This window comes from Rattus norvegicus, chromosome 9 (assembly GCF_021556685.1).
Source record: "Rattus norvegicus strain SHRSP/BbbUtx chromosome 9, alternate assembly SHRSP_T2T, whole genome shotgun sequence".
Classification (NCBI taxonomy): domain Eukaryota; kingdom Metazoa; phylum Chordata; class Mammalia; order Rodentia; family Muridae; genus Rattus; species Rattus norvegicus.
This window is the reverse complement of record NC_141542.1, coordinates 101,895,797-101,914,001: the sequence shown is the minus strand read 5'-3', so window position 1 is coordinate 101,914,001 and position 18,205 is coordinate 101,895,797. Positions and strand designations below refer to the sequence as shown.

The 18,205-nt window shown below is 47.6% G+C and overlaps 2 protein-coding genes across 25 annotated transcripts in view; both read right to left on the bottom strand.

Annotated features, from left to right (window-relative positions):
• Armc9 (armadillo repeat containing 9) overlaps positions 1–175 on the bottom strand; it is a 125,705-nt gene extending 125,530 nt beyond the window's left edge. For 21 of the 24 annotated variants that reach the window (XR_015628588.1, XR_015628590.1, XR_015628589.1 and 18 more), the window contains exon 1: positions 91–165. The gene's annotated coding sequence lies outside the window, so the exon portion shown is untranslated. 24 annotated transcript variants of the gene reach the window in all.
• Positions 176–17,821: 17,646 nt separating this feature from the next.
• Positions 17,822–18,205, bottom strand: part of Psmd1 (proteasome 26S subunit, non-ATPase 1) — a 75,251-nt gene continuing 74,867 nt past the window's right edge. The window contains exon 25 of the mRNA NM_031978.2: positions 17,822–18,038. The gene's annotated coding sequence lies outside the window, so the exon portion shown is untranslated. The remainder of the gene's footprint in view (positions 18,039–18,205) is intronic.

Here is an 18,205-nt window from a genome sequence, read left to right as displayed (position 1 = left end):
AGGGAGGAACCCAGACGGACAAGGCAAGCTCTCCAGGCGATGATCCCAGGCCTGCGCCAAGGGTCCAGCCGCAAGGAGGTCCGCGCTTACCTGCTGCGGGGCTGTGCTCTCACTCCTCCAGACCGCCAGCTCGCCTGCTGTCACCTCGGCAACCGCTACCTATCCGAAGTCACGTGAGGCGACCCGGCCAATCTTGCAGGGCAAAGACGACGCGAAGCATCCTGGGAGGGAGAGTGAGCGGTACCGTACGTGGTCAGCGCCGGAAGTGAGGCTGTACCAAGTCCTGTAGTGGGCCGTAGTCTTTAACCTAGACTGCAGACGAACAAAAAAACTCAGATCTGCCTGTTTAAATCCGAGCACCACACTTCCACCTACGACAATCTTCCATGGATTATTAGAGGCACTTGTGTCTTTCCCGTGTGAATTTAGATTTGTAAAACAAAACAAATTGGGAGGCCAGCGAGATGGCTTAGAGCGCTTTCCTCCAAGCCGGACTGCGGGAGTTTGATCCCCGGGGCCTATTGCATTAAATATGACTCAAAGTGCTGCCCAGTCTACTGCCCTGAGTGTATTCCGAACTAATACTCTACTCTTCCTTCTCTGGTCCAAAGTCAGTGCTTAAGGCAAGAAAAAACCCTTCCCCTCCCTTCGGAGTGCTGAGGCTTTGTGGTAGAAGTCTATATTACTACTTTCCAGACCTTAAAAAGTGGGAGCCTCCAAGGACTTAGAGAAGGGAGATGCCTCGCCTTTAAAGAAGCTCTAGGATGGGCGGGGGCCCCATCTCCTGAGCTCTCTGCCCTGTCAATGCTTTTGTGATTAGGATGTCTTTTAACTAAGGCTACATTTAGAAAAAGAGTACTATGTCCTAAGTTCTGCCCAGGTACTATGGCTTAAATGTAACTTCCCCTAGATGTATTCTCAGTTAATATTTATTGTTAGTATAATTGTGTGCCAAGGGTTACCAGATGAAATATAGAACGTCCAACTTTCTTTGAATTTCGGATAACTTTGTCAGCAGTATTGCAATATTCTATTGTACATGTATGGGAACACATTTTTATTTGCTAAATATGCCATATTTGTGCCCAGCATCATACTAAGTGAGTCACATAGGTTCTCTGATTGATTCTTGTGTCTACAGGATGGATAATGGGCTCTGTGTTTTATAGGCCAACACTGTTGTGTTTCACCAGAATTCTGTGCACCTGCAAAACAGCCCCAATTAATACCTTCCCCCTCTTGTTTTCCAAAGTACCGCATCCTCTGTGTTCTGAGGAGGACGCAGACAAAAGTGTCCACTCTTCCTCCTACATATCATGCAGCCCAAATCCCAGCTAGCCTCTGATCCTCCTGTTTTCCCATGGCAACACCAAACAACATTCAGCTTCCTATTCTGTGTCTCCCAGTTGATTAGTGAAATTTAGAAACTGTACTCACTCCCCCAAACCAGTCAGGAATAAATATTTCTGGGTCTTCTACTGAGGGTTAAACCATCCCAACCATAAACCATCCCATCCCCCTGCGCCCCCATGCAAGTCTTAGATGGAGCCACGACTCTCCCTATTGCAACCACTTGGGGGGAAACAAGGGCTGGAAAGATGGCTCAGTGGTTAAGGTCACTGACTGCTCTTCCAGAGGTCCTGAGTTCAAATCCCAGCAACCACATGGTGACTCACAACCATCTGTAATGAGATCTGATGCCCTCTTCTGGTGTGTCTAAAGACAGCTACAGTGTGCTTATATATAATAAATAAATCTTCAAAAAAACAAACAAAGAACAACAAACCAAACATCTTACCTGTCCTGGTTTGTCTTTGGCAAAATGGACGACATGATGTAGAGCCCTCTAGGGCTAAAGAGATGGACAAGGGTTCAATTCCCCACACCTACATAGCAGCTTATAACCACTTACAGTTTCAGAGTATCTAATGCCCTCTTCTGGCCTCCAAGCATACTGCATGCACCAGGTATAAAACATACACACATGCAAGTCAAAGAAACATACTAGTGAAAAAATAATAATAACATTTAGTGATAGGGAGATGACTCAGTTAACAAAAGTTTCTGGAGGACCCAGATCCCATCCTCATAACCACTTGATGCCTTGCAACCATCTGTAACTCCAGTTTCTGGGGATCTGATGCCCTTTTCTGGACACCACAAGCACTGCACACACAACAGACAAGAACACACAAAGATAAACGAAAGTGAACAGTTTGTTGAGATAGGGTTTCTCTGTATAGTACTGGCTGTCCTGAAACTCTCTCTTGACGAGGCTGGCCTGGAACTCAGAAATCCGCCTGCCTCCACCTTCCAAGTGCTGGATTAAAGGTGTGTACTACCATGGCCTGGCAACAAATAAATGTTTACTACTAATTTAAAAATGTCTAAAAGGGGGGAGGTCCTCAGAACTCACAGAGCTGGGGAGAGCAAGTCTAAAGATTTGTTTATTTTATTGATGTGAGTGCACTGCAGCTGTCCTCAGACACCAGAAGAGGGCATCAGAACGCAATACAGATGGTTGTGAGCCACCATGTGGTTGCTGGGACTTGAACTCAGGACCTCTGGAAGAGCAGTCGGTGCTCTTAACCACTGAGCCATCTCTCCAGCCCAAGGGAGAGCAAGTCTAATCCAAGCATTTGTGCCTCTGAGCTCTGGCCAACAAAAACACCTTCAGGGAGCAGAAAGATCAGGGAGTAGAAAGATGGCTCAGTTGGCAAACTGGCTGCTGTATTAGAGGGAAGCTCTGAGTTCCACTCTCCACACACACGTAGAAGCCAGGCCAGTGTCCCTCTGTCCTCAGTACTAGAGTCACTGGGGGTGGGGTGGGATGGGGGGGGCGGAGTAGAAACTGCCCTAGAGCTCTGTGATGGTTTGAGTATGCTTGGCCCAAGGAGCACCATGATTAGAAGGTGTGGCCTTGTTGGAGTAGGTGTGTCACTGTGGGTGACAACTGTGGGTGATTCCTGGCAACGGGTGGGTATAGCAAGGTAGTCATAGCAACAGCTAGTCATAACAAGGTACTCATGGGTGGTCATATAACTGTGGGTGTGGGCTTTAAGACCCTCATCCTAGGGGCTGGGGAGATGGCTCAGAGGTTAAGAGCACTGACCGCTTCTTCCAGAGGTTCTGAGTTCAATTCCCAGCAACCACATGGTGGCTCACAACCATCTGTAATGGGATCCAGTGTCCTCTTCTGGTGTGTCTGAAGACAGCTACAGTGATGTACTCATACAAATAAAATAAATAAATCTTTAAAAAAAAAAAAAAGACCCTCATCCTAGCTGCCTAGAAGCCAGTATTCTGCTAGCAGCCTTCAGGTGAAGATGTAGAACTCTCAGCTCCTCCAGCACCATGCCTGCCCGGATGCTGCCATGCTCCCACCTTGATGATAATGGACTGAACCTCTGAACCTGTAAGCCAGCCCCAATAAATGTTCTCCTTATCAGAGTTGCCTTTGTCATGGTGTCTGTTCACAGCAGTAAAACTCTAAGACAAACTCATTGAGGAAGACAAGCCCAGAGGTAGGGTTTTCCAGAGAAGGGTTTGGTGGGTAAAATAGGAGGGGGGGGGTCACAGGAACAGAACATAAGCAGAACAAGTTAGTCCTGATGACCTCCTCAAAGACATGGCTGCAAAGGTGGGCATAGCAAGGTAGTCATAGCAACAGCTAGTCATAACAAGGTACTCATGGGTGGTCATATAACTTTTGAAACAAAGGTAGGGTTACAAGATATCTATGAACAACTTTTTAAAACAAAGTTGTGATCTCCATTCCTGCCACATGCAGAACAGAATCATTTGTAGTTAAGGTTACAGGTCGGGCATAACCCAGGGCTTGAGAAACAGAGGTTTAATCATTAACAGGAATGAACCTATAAGATGGCTTTTAAACCCAAGATGGAGGCAGGCTGGTTCTTCAGAGTCCTGTCTGGGTGATGGTTTAATTTTCTCAAGCTTTTCCACACGCTGAAGAACATGACTGTAGACTTCCCTGGATGCCATTTTACAATGGCATGATCACACTTCAATAGAAAATCCCTAGGAAGAATGGTTACCGACTCTGGCCTTGTTCAAACAGGTCACATGCTCCTTCTGAACCAGTTACTGTGGCCAAAGGGATGGTGTAAATTTAGTTCAGATGAGCACAGAATCTGCTCATCTCTGTGGTCAGGGGTGGGGATGAGTAGGGTGTGTTATTGATCTGAAACAACCAGTCCCAGAGTTTGAAAGCTGGCCCAAGGTACCCTGTGACAGGAGAATTCGGCAGACCGATCCAGCTGTTAGAGTTTAGCTTTCTGGAGATTTACTGAAAGAAATAGGACTTGCAGCAAGCCCAGGCAGAACTCTACAGTTTGGGTCAACCGATGGGGCTTCATACAGCAGTCAGGACAACAGTGACCTCATCCAAGCTGGAATGTACCTGGTGTATCTCAAGCCAGTATCAAAGAGCCAGGCATATTCCTGGCAACGGGGTCCAGTCGTCCAGTCCTACATACCACTTCGTGGATTTGACTATTTATGGTATGCTGAGAAACTATTTGTGGGAAACCAACCAGGATTACTCAAGGGTAATCATGACAGCTATAACTCAACATGGTTGCTGTCAGATTACACTGAATCCATAGTTGCCAACCCGGAGAGCCGTGCTTGACACAGAGAGCATGATCCCAGCAGTCAGGCAAACGCATCTAGAAGTGATAAAGTCTGTGTGTGTGTGTGTGTGTGTGTGTGTGTGTGTGTGTGTGTGTGTGGTCTATGTACATGTGTGTACAATGTGCTTTCAGGTGAATGTGGAGGCCAAAGGAGAACATAAAAATCCCTTCTTCGTTTTTCATTTTATTTGTATGAGACAAGGTCTCTCAGTGAACCTGGAATTTTTTTTTTCCTTTTTCTTTTTTTCGGAGCTGGGGACCGAACCCAGGGCCTTGCGCTTCCTAGGCAAGCGCTCTACCACTGAGCTAAATCCCCAACCCCGTGAACCTGGAATTTATCAGTTTGGTCAGACTGGCTGGCCAATGAGTTTGTCTTAGGGTTTACTGCTGTGAACAGACACCATAACAAAGGCAACTCTGATAAGGAGAACATTTAATTGGGGCTGGCTTACAGGTTCATAGGTTCAGTCCATTATCAAGGCAGGAACATAGCAGCATGCAGGCAGGCATGGTGCAGGAGGGCTAAGAGTTCTACATCTTCATCTGAAGGCTGCTAGCAGAATACTGACTTCTAGGCAGCTAGGATGAGGGTCTTAAAGCCCACACCCACAGTGACACACCTACTCCAACAGGGCCACACCTTCTAATCATGGTGCTCCTTGGGCCAAACATACTCAAACCATCACAGAGCTCTAGGGCAGTTTCTACTCCAGAAACCTGTTAAGCCAAAGATGGGGGAGACCGTAGACCCCAAACATCATGGCCACATTAATTAAAGCAAACAATTAATTAAAGGGAGCTTTTTTTTTTATTTGTGTTCACAGGCTTCCTCCCACTAAGGCAGGATTTGAGAGTCTGCCTTGGAGAAGTTGTGAGGAAGACAACTTCCGGGGTCCTAGGACTGCTCTCATTCTGGAAGCTCCTCCATCCATTTTGTGAGCCACACCATCTCCAACAACCTCCGATCACTATTGCTTTCTCCATAAACTGGTTCAAGCTGGGTTTCTATTGCAGCCAAAGACGTCTAACTAGTAAAAGCATAATTTCTGCATATGTCTTTCAAATGGCGAAGGGGACTAGTTTTGTTTTGCATACATGTAACCCATCACTTCACTTCCGACAGGAGACGTGTGGAGGTCTCCCCCTGTCTATCAAGTAATCTCGGGCAGACACGAGCTGGGTGTGCGCTAATTCAGGTCTGAGAGTAGCAACCTGGAGCTGCAGTCAGATTCACAGGGCAAGGGCTCCACAGTTCACATACTGATCGACCGCACGTAATAGGCCATCTCCTGTGCGTCGTCAAATGACTGTAAATCGAGGTTCTCTGGACTCACTTCTTGGGCTCTATGAATCTGCTAGGATGGTTCACTAAATTCAGGGAAACATGCTTACAGGTTCATTATAAAGAACACTGATAAGGATATAGATAAATCGGAAGTTATATATAGGAACATGGGCAAGGGAAAGATGGGTGCCCCTTGAGAACCCCTGCATCGTTCAGTAGCTAGAAGTAGGAATTTGGATTTTTTTTTTCTGAGTTTTTCTGGACAGGGTTTCTCTGTGTAGTCCTGGCTGGCCCGGAACTCTGTAGATCAGGCTGGCCTGAAACTCAAAGATTCGCCTGCCTTTGCTTCCCAAATACTGGGATTTAAGGTGTGAGACTCCACCACCTTCCTGGGAAGTCGGACTCTTTATGGAGGCGCCTTACTATCAATTGTGAAAGGCTCCCAGCCTCTAACTATGCCTTTCTCTTTCTGGTGGCCAGTCTCTAGCCAGGAGCCTGCAGAGGGCTACCTCACTGGGGCATAGACACGCCTATCACCTAGGAAAGTCCAAAGGATTAGGAGCTCTGTGTAAGGAAGGGGGGAGGGCATGTGTCTGAGACCGAAATCTATTTTATTACTTACAGTGCTGTGAGAACAAATTCAAGGTGGCTTCCGCAATGGAGGATTCAATTTTTAATCTTAAGATTTATTTTTGTTCCTACTTTCAGGCATGTCTGTGAATCTATCTATCTATCTATCTATCTATCTATCTATCTATCTATCTATCTATCTATCCTATGCGTTCAGGTGTCATAGAGCCCGGAAGAGGTTGGTTGATTCCCTAGATACGCGGAGTTACGCGCAGTAGTGAGAGGCAAACCCAGGTCTTCTGGGACAGCAGCGAGCACTGTTAATCCTCGAGTGGTCTACCCAGTCTCTGTTTGTCCAGAAGAGGCTTCTTGGCAGCAGCTCAATTTCTGCAGAACCACACAGTTTGTGAATATGGGTGTTACGGTTTGAGTTTGAACCTCCCCCATCCCCCACCACCACCACCCCCTGCCCAAACACACACACACACACACACCACAAGTGCAGACCCCTGTTTCGGATGCTGGTTCCCTCATGGGTGGCATAATTTTGGATGGGCTTTTGAAAACGTTAGGAGATATAGTCTGGTTGGTAGAGGTAGGTCATTGGTGCTGGACCTCTGAAGGTCTCACCTGCTCCTGTTTCCGGTCTGGGACTCCTCCGTGTTTCCCCGCCCAAAGTGATGTGATCACTCACCACTAAAAGCTTCTGCTGCATGGATACCTCCCTGCCTCCCTTGCCATACTGGTTCTCTGAAACCTCCCTAAAGTGATTTGGTCACAGTGACTCAAAAGGAGCTAAGTGATCAATCCTGGCTCAAGTCCATTCCGCCTGGTACAATTACCATGTGTTTAAACTGTCAAACTTCCTCAGTTATGCTACCTCTTAGGACTTCCTCTGATTTCTTTTTAAGATTTATTTATGAATTATATATGAGTACACGGTAGCTGCCTTCAGACACACCAGAAGAGGGCATCAGATCCTATTCCAGATGGTTGTGAGCCACCATGTGGTTGCAGGGACTTGAACTTAGGACCTCTGGGAAAGCAGTCAGTGCTCTTAACCTCTGAGCCATCTCTCCAGCTCCCCTGACCCCCTGTGATGTTTAATAAGAGACTGAAAGATTATTTACTAATTATTATTTAAATTTACTACATTTAAGTGTGTGTGAGAGAGAGATAGAGACAGACACACAGAGAGAGAAAGAGAGAGACAGAGACAGAGAGAGACAGAGAGATACACAGAGAGAGAGAGAATAACTTGCAAGTGTAGGTTCTTTCCTTCCACATGTGGACTGCAGGGATGAAACTCAGGCAGTCAGGCTAGGAAGACTGGGTAGCCAGCATCTTTGTCTGCAGAGCCACTTTGCTGGTCCTATCTATTTTATGAATGTGTGTTGATCTGTGTGAGTTTATGTGCACCACGTACATATAGGAGCCAGAAGAGGCTAGAAGAGGGTGTCGGGTCCCCTGAATGGGGGTTATAGCAGGTGACTATAAGTTGCCATATGTGGGTGCTAGGAACAGAACCTAGGTCCTCTCACAAAGCAGGAAGTGCTCATAACCCTTGAGCCATTTCTCCAGCCCCCTAACCACTCAGATTTGCAACTTCTGCTCAGTACCAGAGTGTCTCTGTCCCCACTGTCCCATTGGGTTCAGTGCAGTTCACTGAGCCAAATGGCCCAACCTCTGGGCTCTTAGAACTTGCCAAAGCACTCATTTGCTTTACAGGTTTTTGCCTGACTTTTCTAGCTTTCTCAGAGCAGGACAAACCCTAACTGTGGGCCCAAGAAAAGTTCTCAAAACATTAATTATAAAAACTTCAAATACGGGGGTTGGGGATTTATCTCAGTGGTAGAACGCTTGCCTAGCAAGCACAAGGCCCTGGGTTCGGTCCCCAGCTCCGAAAAAAAAAAAAAAAACAAAAAACAAAAAACAAAAAACAAAAAACAAAAAACAAAAAAAACCTTCAAATACATGCAGGAGAAATGACTAATGAATGAATCCCTTTAAACCCATTTCTCAGGTTCTAGAATTATCAAGACATTGCGAATGGGAAAAACTCGACCTTCGACTAATTCCTTAGAATATGCAGAACACTTCAGCCCACATCTTCAGCTACATGCTGGACGTCAAAGGCTCCAGCCATGCTCTGCAAGCAGGGGCTGGAGAGCCATCAGTCTTCTGCCTTCTGTGGCCCCAACCCTGAGCACTCTAGTGGGGCATGTGGGGAGGCAGTGGGGGTTGGGAGATGGTTCTCTGTGGCGTGCTCCATAATTCAAGAATAGCTTCTTCTCTTTTTAAAGAGATTTAGTTTTAGTTATGTGCCTGTGTCTGTGTATGCCATATGTGTGTAAAGGCCAGAAAAAGGGCACCTGATCCCTGGAGCTTGAATCATAGGCAGATGTGAACCACTAATGAGGGGGCTGGGAATTGAACTCTGAGCTCCTGGAAGAGACCAGTGTGCGCTCTCTCTCTGTCTCTGTCTCTGTCTCTGTCTCTGTCTCTCTCAAAAACACATTCTCTCTTTTTCTTAAGATTCTTGTGTTTATTATTTTATGGATATGAGTATTTTGTTGGCATGTTTGGGTGCTACATGCATGCCTGGTGTCCTTGGAGGTCAGAAGAGGCCCACTGCGATCCCCCGGGACTGGAGTTAGGGACAGTTAGAAGCTGCCATGTGGGTGCTGGGAATCAACCCATGTCCTTTGCAATAGCAGATAGTAATCTTAACCTCTGAGTCATCTCTCCAGCCCTAGAACTCACCTTTTTCAAACTTATATTACGCCTCAGTTACCTACTTTGTATGTGTGTATGAGTAGGCCTGGTGTTTGGGGGAGTCTGCTCTTTCCACCATGTGGGTCTCCAGGGTTGAACTCAAATGATTAGACTTGGAGACAGATGTCCTTATCCACTGAGTCATCTCCTGGGCCCCATCAATGTGTCCCTGCAGCTGTAGCAAGCAATTCCCTGGCTCTGTTAGAGGGCAATGAGCCAAGACCACAAGCAGAGAGAGGACTGGTAACTGTCATTCCTTTGCATTGGATGGAGAGTTAAAGCCACCTAGATTAAATACAATAAACTTAACTAGCTGTGGTTTGGGTTGTCTGTGAGTTCCTGTAGGCCCACAAGGCCAGACCAAAAGAACATTTCTGGGCAAGCTCTGGGCCTGAATCCAATTCGTGGGTGGAGAAGAACCCCCTGAAATCCCGGGTGTAAATCTAGAGATGAGTTACAGTAAGACTCCGCTCAGGCTAAAATGGATCCTTCCAGGAAGCTGAGATCCAAGTCACAGTGCAAAAGAAAACTCATGACACAGTTGGGCATGCGCACATGTGAGGGGCATGTGCACCTGTGACTATAACTCCAGGTACTCTGAGGCAGAAGGAGCATGAGTTTGAGGCCAGCCTGGGCTACCTCCCCAACACACAAAATAACCTTTCCCACCTGCCCAACAAAACAACTTGAGTGTTTGTCAGGGATTCAGACCCACTTGGATCCTACTAGCTTCCGAGGCAGTGATTTCCTAACATGACTCTGTGGATCAAATGAGGGTCACCATTGGAAAGGACAGATACTTACGTTACTATTCATGAAAGTAGCAAGATTACACTTACCGAGTGTCTTAGTTAGGGTTTTACTGCTGTGAGCAGACACCATGACCAAGGCAACTGCTATAAGGACAACATTTAATTGGGTCTGGCTTACAGGTTCAGAGGGTCAGTCCATTATCATCAAGGTGGGAGCATGGCAGCATCCAGGGAGGCATGGTGCTGGAGGAGCTGAGAGTTCTACATCTTCATCTGAAGGCTGCTAGGAGAATACTGACTTCCAGGCAGCTAGGGTGAGGGTCTTAAGCCCACGCCCACAGTGACACACCTACTCCAACAAGGCCACACCTCCTAATCCTGTCACTCTCCGAGCTGAGCATATACAGACTATCATATGGAAACTAATTTTATGGTGGAGGTCACCACATGAGGAACAGTATGAAAGGGTAGCAGCTTTAGGAAGGTTGAGAGCCACTGTTCCAAGGGCTACTTCATTTTTCCTCACAGCTGAAAAGATGAAGGTGAAGGGAAGCTCCAGCCAGGAGTATAGTTACCCTAAGAGAGCTGTCTTAGAAGCAGATGGAGACAGTGCGTCTGCACATAAGGACAGTGGGGAGGGGTGGTGGTGGGTGGGGAGGGGGAGCCCCCTGGGCTATAAAGCTGTATCTTTGGGGTTGAAACACATCACAACACTAATACTGCAGTGACTTGGATGAGGGTAGCGCAAAGCCTCAGGGCTTGAAAGAGATCCGTGGAAAGACAAATATGGCTTGATAGTCACAGACCAATTCAGTGACTTATTACTCATTTGTAAGCAAGTTGAAGACTTTTTTTAAACTAATGGGGGGGGAAGAAAGGGAAAGAATGAAAGAAAAAGAATAAAAAAATCTTGGGGTGTGTGTGAGGGTGGGGCATTGCAGGCTGTGTGTTTGGAACCCAGAAGGAGCCACACTGGATGGAGGGGTGGATGCTAAAGGGTCCACATTAAGGTGATTTCCTAGCAGCCAGCACACCTTGAAAACAAGCAAATTTCAGGTCATAGTGGTGGCACACACCTTTAATCCCAGCACTGAGGAGGCAGAGGCAGGTGGATCTCTGAGTTTGAGGTCAGCTCTAGTGAGTTCTGGGACAGCACAGGACTACACAGAGAAACTTTGCTTTGAAAAACCAAAAGAAGGAAAAAGCAAAACCAATCCTCCTCTTCCTCTTCCTCTTCCTCCTTCTCCTCCCCCTCCCCCTCCCCCTCCTCCTCTTCCAACACCACCACCATAACTACCACCATCACTACCACCACCACCACCACCTCCCCGACAACAACTACAAACCCAGTAAGTAGTGTTTAGTGGAAGCTACATTCAGTTTCTGTACCCTCTGTCTCTCTTGGAAGGGATGCTTCTGAGGGATTCCTGTAAGCCAGGCACACATTCTTGTAGTCTTAACTTAAACGCCAGTCTTACTTGCCCCATACCTACTTTTATATTATGATGGTTGCGACTCACAGATGATCTGAAACCACCTGAAACGTGACAACTGAGTTAATGAGGAAATGGTTAGTTAGTCTAACGATAAACAGGACAAGAGAGGCACATTTCACTTCCCTAGATATACTGGTTGTCTCAGGAACCGGCCTGACCCAGTGGTCAGAGGTAAAATGTAAACATCTTCTGGACCCCAAGACTATGCCTATGATGTAGACGGGTCCCTGAATCCAGAATACAAAACTGTGGACCTGGTGAGCAATGTAGCTAGCCTTGGAGAGAACTTAGAAGTGGCTGGCAAACCCTCTGTCGCTGGGGTCAGGAGGGATCCTGGGCTGGGGCTGTGTGGTCTTGGCAGAGATACCCGGTGGGGCTGCCGACCGACCGGCAGGTGGTGCTAGGAGCATCCGCTGCTCTTCGGGATAAAACACTCCCAGCCTGGCGCCTCTGCTGCCACCCACCAAGATCGCGCCCACCTAGAGACGGGAGATTTGCTTTGTGACCTGACATTTGGGGTGTCGCTACCGCGACCTTGGGCCTGGAAGGACGGGGCCAGCGGGGCTCTTGCTGAGGTCTTGGGAAGCAGCCAGACTATCTTACCCCACCTTCCCCTCCCCCGCGTTCATTTCCAGGAACCCGGGCACGGCTCGCTAGCCTAGCGGTCTGGAGGCGGAGGCGTTCCCAGAAAATCAATCTGGCAGCCGAGGCTATGTTTTCCTCCCATCCCGACCTCTGCCAGCTTCGAAGATTCGGGCGTCTCCACCCTGCCGCCAAGCTCATCTACCATTCCTTGACAGGGCCTCTCCAGCCTGAGGTCACCTTCCTTCCCAGCCTCAGCTCATAGAAGGACAGACAGACAGGCTTGAGAGAGCCCGGTGTCTTTGGGTAGACATAGAACACTCAGACAGACTTAAATAGCCATGGGCAGAATCCACTCGGGAAGGGCGAGAATGGGCCTACTGTCCTTTCGTCTGTTTCTCCCGCTGAACTGAGACTGAGAAACAGACCTCTTTGTGTAGTGCCAGGGAACAAAAGAATCCACCAGGACCTTTCAGGACCTCCATGGTGGCTGAAGATCTTGTCCTGGACTTCCTAAAACCCCCGTGCTCTGGGTGGATAAGGTCCCAGTTTCTACAAAGATGCTCTCATTGGTTGCTTTACTTAAAAGCAGAACTGGACGTGGACAGCCTGCTCCCTAGATCAAGGGAGATGGTCCCGGGGCAGTCCAGCAGAGACCAACAGATGCTCGCTCGCTCTTTCTTTTTCTTTCTTTCTTTCTTTCTTTCTTTCTTTCTTTCTTTCTCTCTCTCTCTCTCTCTCTCTCTCTCTCTCTCTCTCTCTCTCTCTCTCTCTCTCTCTCTCTTTCTTTCTTTCTTCTTTCTGGTAGCTACGGGGCCTGGCTCAGGTCTATACCCTCCTGGTGGGTGGATGGGGCACTAGGGGACAAAGAATATGGCTCAGCTGATTGCTGGGACCATGTTTTGACACAGCCTGGATCCAGGTTTCTACCCAGAGCAGCATGTGACTCAGGATGACCCGGATGAGTCACCACCCTGTCCTGTGCCTCCATTTCCCTTCTGCCCAGTCATGATGGTTCCTCCCTGAGTGAACTATGAAAAGGCTAGGAAATAAACATTTTGAGCTCCAAGAACAACAGCGAAAGGAGGAAGTGGCCAGTTTCTTTCCAGCCTTTTCACCGAAGAACCAGAAAGGCTGAAGCTCAGTAGGTTAAGGAAGTGATATCAAATGCCAGTAGGGAAAATCATCGTTCACAGTGATTCTGTCACTTACCTCCAGATGGGTGCATACATTCCTATGGGTAGATGAGTCCTAGAGTTGAGGGCACTAACACACCCATGGCTCATCCAAGGGCCCTGAGAGTAGTACTTGATATAGCCTGGCCTCTGTAGCATCAGCATCCAGCGGAGCCAGAAAGCCTAGTTAAGCTGTCCAGACCTTCCAGTAGTTAGTTGTGTCTCTGGCATAGGCCTTTCACCATTGACACCAGCCCTTGTCAAACCCAGGTGTGGAGAAAAAAAGCCAAGATAAGGACCCTCTCTAACCCTCATTCTGATCCTAAGGGTCCCCGGTGTTCTAATGTCTGGACTCACAGTTTCTAGACCCATCTATCCATAGGAATGTTATATACCCGTCTGGAGGCAGTCACAGTCACTGTGAACAATTTTCCTTACTGGCATTTGAAAATCTGCCTTGTCCCAGAGCAAACCCAGAGTCTGCCTCCAGCTGGTAGTGTCTCAATATGGAGTACAGTGGAGTCTGGTGTCTGGAAGGGGATATCTCAACCCCAGCCCAATCTCTGGAAGGGGCTATCTCAATCCCAGCCCTCTACTCACCCACACTGCTTCAGGAAGCTGTCAGCTCGGCTAGACAGGGGAGGCTATTTGTTTTCTCTGCCTGCTCAGCCCTTACATGGCCTTATAGGGTAGAGGCTGAGCACTTTGCAGAGGCCAGGCCTGCTGGGAGAATAGGCCCGAGAGCTACCTGGGTACCCCACTGAGTGTGCTGATCTGCCACGAGTCCCCACCTTCTCGGTGTGCCCCTTTAATAACATGCTTAGTACTATTCTCTCTCCTATCTAAAAAGGACATTTCTAGATAACATACCCGTACGTTTGCCTACCACCTAACTTACCTTAGCGTTTTGTGTGTGGGCGCTTTGCCTGTGGGTTTGCTTGTGTGTCTGGTGCCTGTGGGGGTCAGAAGTGGGTGTCAGGTGCCCTGGAACTGGAGTTACAGACAGCCTGTGAGCCGCCATGTGGCTGCTGGGACTTCAACCCAGGGCCTCTGGAAAAGCAGCCGGTGCTCTTAGCTGCTAAGTCATCTCTCCAGGCCCTGCCCCTGCTTAAAAACGAGCAATCTGTGTGCTGGCGAGTACAAGTTTATCTGGAGATGGCGGGGAGATGGCTGAGCTTGGAAAGGCATTTGCCACTAAATCTAAGCTTGATCTTCCTGGACCCACAGGCTGAGAGAGAGAATCAAAACCAACTCCGACCCGTCTTTCTCTAATCTCTTGCTAAGGGAAAGTGGGAGTGCCTCCCAATGGTGGCAGGTGTAAGGTTGCAGAGGCACAAGACCACCAAAGTATCTTTGTTCATTTCTTCCTGTCACCTTCCAGTGATGGTAGGGTCCACAGACACCATCTGCACATGCAGGGAAAAGCCAGGGTTCTTCAAGCACAAAGTCAAATGAAAGTCAGTCTTCAGCAGAGACATTCATTCAGCGCAGGAATGAGAAGAGGCATCAAAGGTTGAAGCCCCTGGAGAAGCTGGCTTCAGGGCAGATGCATTTATCATCTGTGCTCCTGGGACTCCAGACTGCTGCCTGCTCAGCTGTGCTTCCCAATTACGGTTTGTTTTGCTTTTTGAGACAGGCTTTATGTAGCACTGGCTGTCCTTGAACTCATAGCTCTGCACCTTCCCTCTGCTCTCCCTAGTGCTTCGGTTAAAGGCATGTGGCCAGTTCCAATTACCATTCTTTCCATCCACCTGCATCTGTAGCTCAGGCTGGCCTCCACTCAGAGGCCCACCTGCCTCTGCCGCCCGAGTGCTGGCATTAAAGACCTGTGTCAAGCCCAGCCAATTACCATTCTTAGTGCTGGGATCCTTGCATGCGGTGGAATATGCTTGAAAGTCTAGTATAACATTTGGGAAGCGAGACAGGTGGGTTGTGAGTTGATGGTGAGACTGGAAAATAGACAGGAGCAAGACAAATGCAAAAGGTCTTAACAGACAACAGAAAACAAATGTGAGAGACGTTAGGAAACAAGGCAATGGATGATGACATATTGTGAAGGCAGGAGGCCTTATTTGGCCCTAACTTGGTGGAAAAAAAAAATCAGGGATGGTTTCCTAGAGGAAGTCTCCAAAAACAGACACTTAAACCACTGAAGATGGTCCTTGGCTTATAATTTGGTTTATCACACCTCAATTTTATAATGTGAGTGATATATCAATACAACTGTTGTTTACATTTTGGCCATGGGTCTCTCCTGAGCTAGTGATGTGTAGTCCAACCCTCTGGAAATGCTGGGTGGTAGCATCAAGCCACAGCTCCCTGTAAGCCACACAGGTAGTCAACTGGTTCTCCTGGGTGGTCTTGTGTTGCTAACCTACAATGTACAGTAGATGTATAAAACATATATTCAACTTACCAGATTTATCAAATACAAACCAACGTGAGTCAAGAAGCATCCACCTATCAGATCTAGAGGTAAAATAGTGGAGTTGGGCTAGAGACAGCTCAGCAGTTAAGAGTATGTATCGTTCTTGCAGAGGACACAAGTCCAATTCCCAGTATCACTCAGAGAGCTCTCAAGTGCCTGTAACTCTAGTTCCTGGGGAATTGGATACTTCTAGCCTCCATAGGTCTGTCTGTCTGAATAGTCTTTGATAGTGAAGTCCAAAGAGTTGTACATTAAGGTAGAGGCAATGGCATAGGCAAATGTCAGGTGACGAAAACTGGGAAGGCACTGAAGCAAATGAGAGGCCACAGAGATGAGCAGCCAAGGGCCTTGGGCAGATGCTCAGGTAACAGGCGCTTTGGAGCTTACAGCAAGCTTTTAAGCAGGACACCAGCATGATTTACAATGCTGGCTTTGGAGAAAGGATTAGAGTTGCTGAGTCTGGACGTGGACTCACTTGGGGTAGTGAGCAGTGGTGAAAGAGAATGGAGTTGTGGTCACCGTGGAGATTCAGAGCTGAGTCAAGGGTGAAAGCTGGGCCTCTGGTGTGGGCAGCAAGGTGGAGGTGTGGACATCAGTTCAAAGCAGTAGAGAAGGCTGGGTATAGTGTGCTTGGATATCCTATCTATGCTCCTGGGACATCCGGGATGAAGATGCCCTGCTACGGAAGTTGGAGGTTTATGTCAGGAGCACGAGAGGGGTATGGATGAAGATAGTGTGGGATAGAAATGTTCTTAGACAAAGCAGAAAACGAGAACCAAAGGACAACTTTGAGGGCTAGCAGTTATGGTGGTCGTAGCTGGCAGGACCTGACCAAGTGACAACAGATTCCTGCACAACGAGTTGTCCAAATTGAGTCCAACACTTGTCCAACCTGTGACATGAAGGGGAAATTCAAGCCAGGAGGAGAACGAGAGCATGCCACAGGAGTGACAGGGAGGACTTCTCTCTGCTTCCCAGATGGGGGTCTTGCAATGTAGTTGAAGGTAGCCTTGAAGTTTCTATCTCCAAACCTCAACCACCTCCTGGGATAAAAGGACCCGGTTCATGAAGAGAAGTTTGAGAAGGCAGGAATCCTTTATCTTGTAGAGGGGTTATAGATCAGGTTATTTCTGAAACTAAAGCATCTACTTCCACCTCTTGTTATGTAGCCCAACCGGTCTTTCACCCTGGAGAGAGGTGACCCAATGACATCTGGGCAGAACTGCCTTCCCTCTTCCGTTTCTTGTACCAGGCCCCCAACTTCTATCTCCTAGCCTGTCCACAAGTGACTTTAGTCCGCTGTCGGTTCTCAGCACTATACATTCCCCAATAAATCTATGAGAAAAAAACCCCAAAGCCCACCAAGGAATAGTCTCCCGATCCAAGTGCAATTTTACATTGCAACCTGCACTTTAAAGGTACCATCTGCTCAATCCTCGAGGGCACTGCCTAGCAAGAATCCTTTCTTCCTTAAGTAGGCTAACTTGTCAGGCTGGTGAAAATACCACCTCTTCCCAGACTACTGTTTTGGATGACGGCATCCTCAATTCACTTCGGTTCTTGATCACTTCAAAGATTAAGGGAAATGTAAGAGAGAACTGTCTGAAATGTGAGCAACATTATGAGCTTGAACAGGAAGGGCATAGCTAATGAGAGGCTAGGAAATTAGATCATTTCTTTTATAGAATCATCCGATACTGAGGAAACAGGGGTTTACAAAGGAGGGGATACAATGAAATTACTGTGTGGAACCACCCTTGGGAAGCAGTAAGCTTTAGAGTGGACAGATGAGTGCATTAGGGCTGACCTCTCTAGAACTGTCTATTCATTTCCCTCCAGAGTTTGAGGATGTCTTTTGGGCAGGGATACAGCTCACAGCTCAGTGGTAGAACTTGCTCAGCATACAGAAAACCCTTGATTCTGTCTCCAGCACTGCCACGGAGTTCCTCCAAAACAGTCTCCTAAATTTAAGTCAAAGAATCAAAGCTCTCCTGCTTCAGCTGCTTAAGTGCTGGGGTTATAGGCAGGTGACGTTGGCCCATTAGCTTATGGTGGAATATCCATAAAAAAACCAAAACCACAAGAAAAACAAATCAACTGAAGTCTTGTCAATGTGGAGATTTTAATATATTTATTTGAAAACCAATTTTGTGAAAGAGAACACTGAACAGTCAGAATCTTCTCAATCAAAGACTCAGGACACGGGTTCCTTATGTCAGCGTAGGCAATGATGTGTGGATCGAGCGGGTCTCAGCGTGGGTTCCCTCACGACATTTCAGTGTGTGCCAGGATAGTCATCTACAGCTGAGCAGGTGGGATCCTGGGAAAGCGAAAGTGGCAGAAGCTGGCATTGTCCTTTATTCAAACTTTTTTTCTTTAAATTACTACTTGGAATCTAAACCCAGTTCCTGCTTGGCATCTACAGGCCTGTTGGGCCAATTTGTTACTATAGTTAGTCTCCGAATTCCTAACAAATCAGGTATTTCA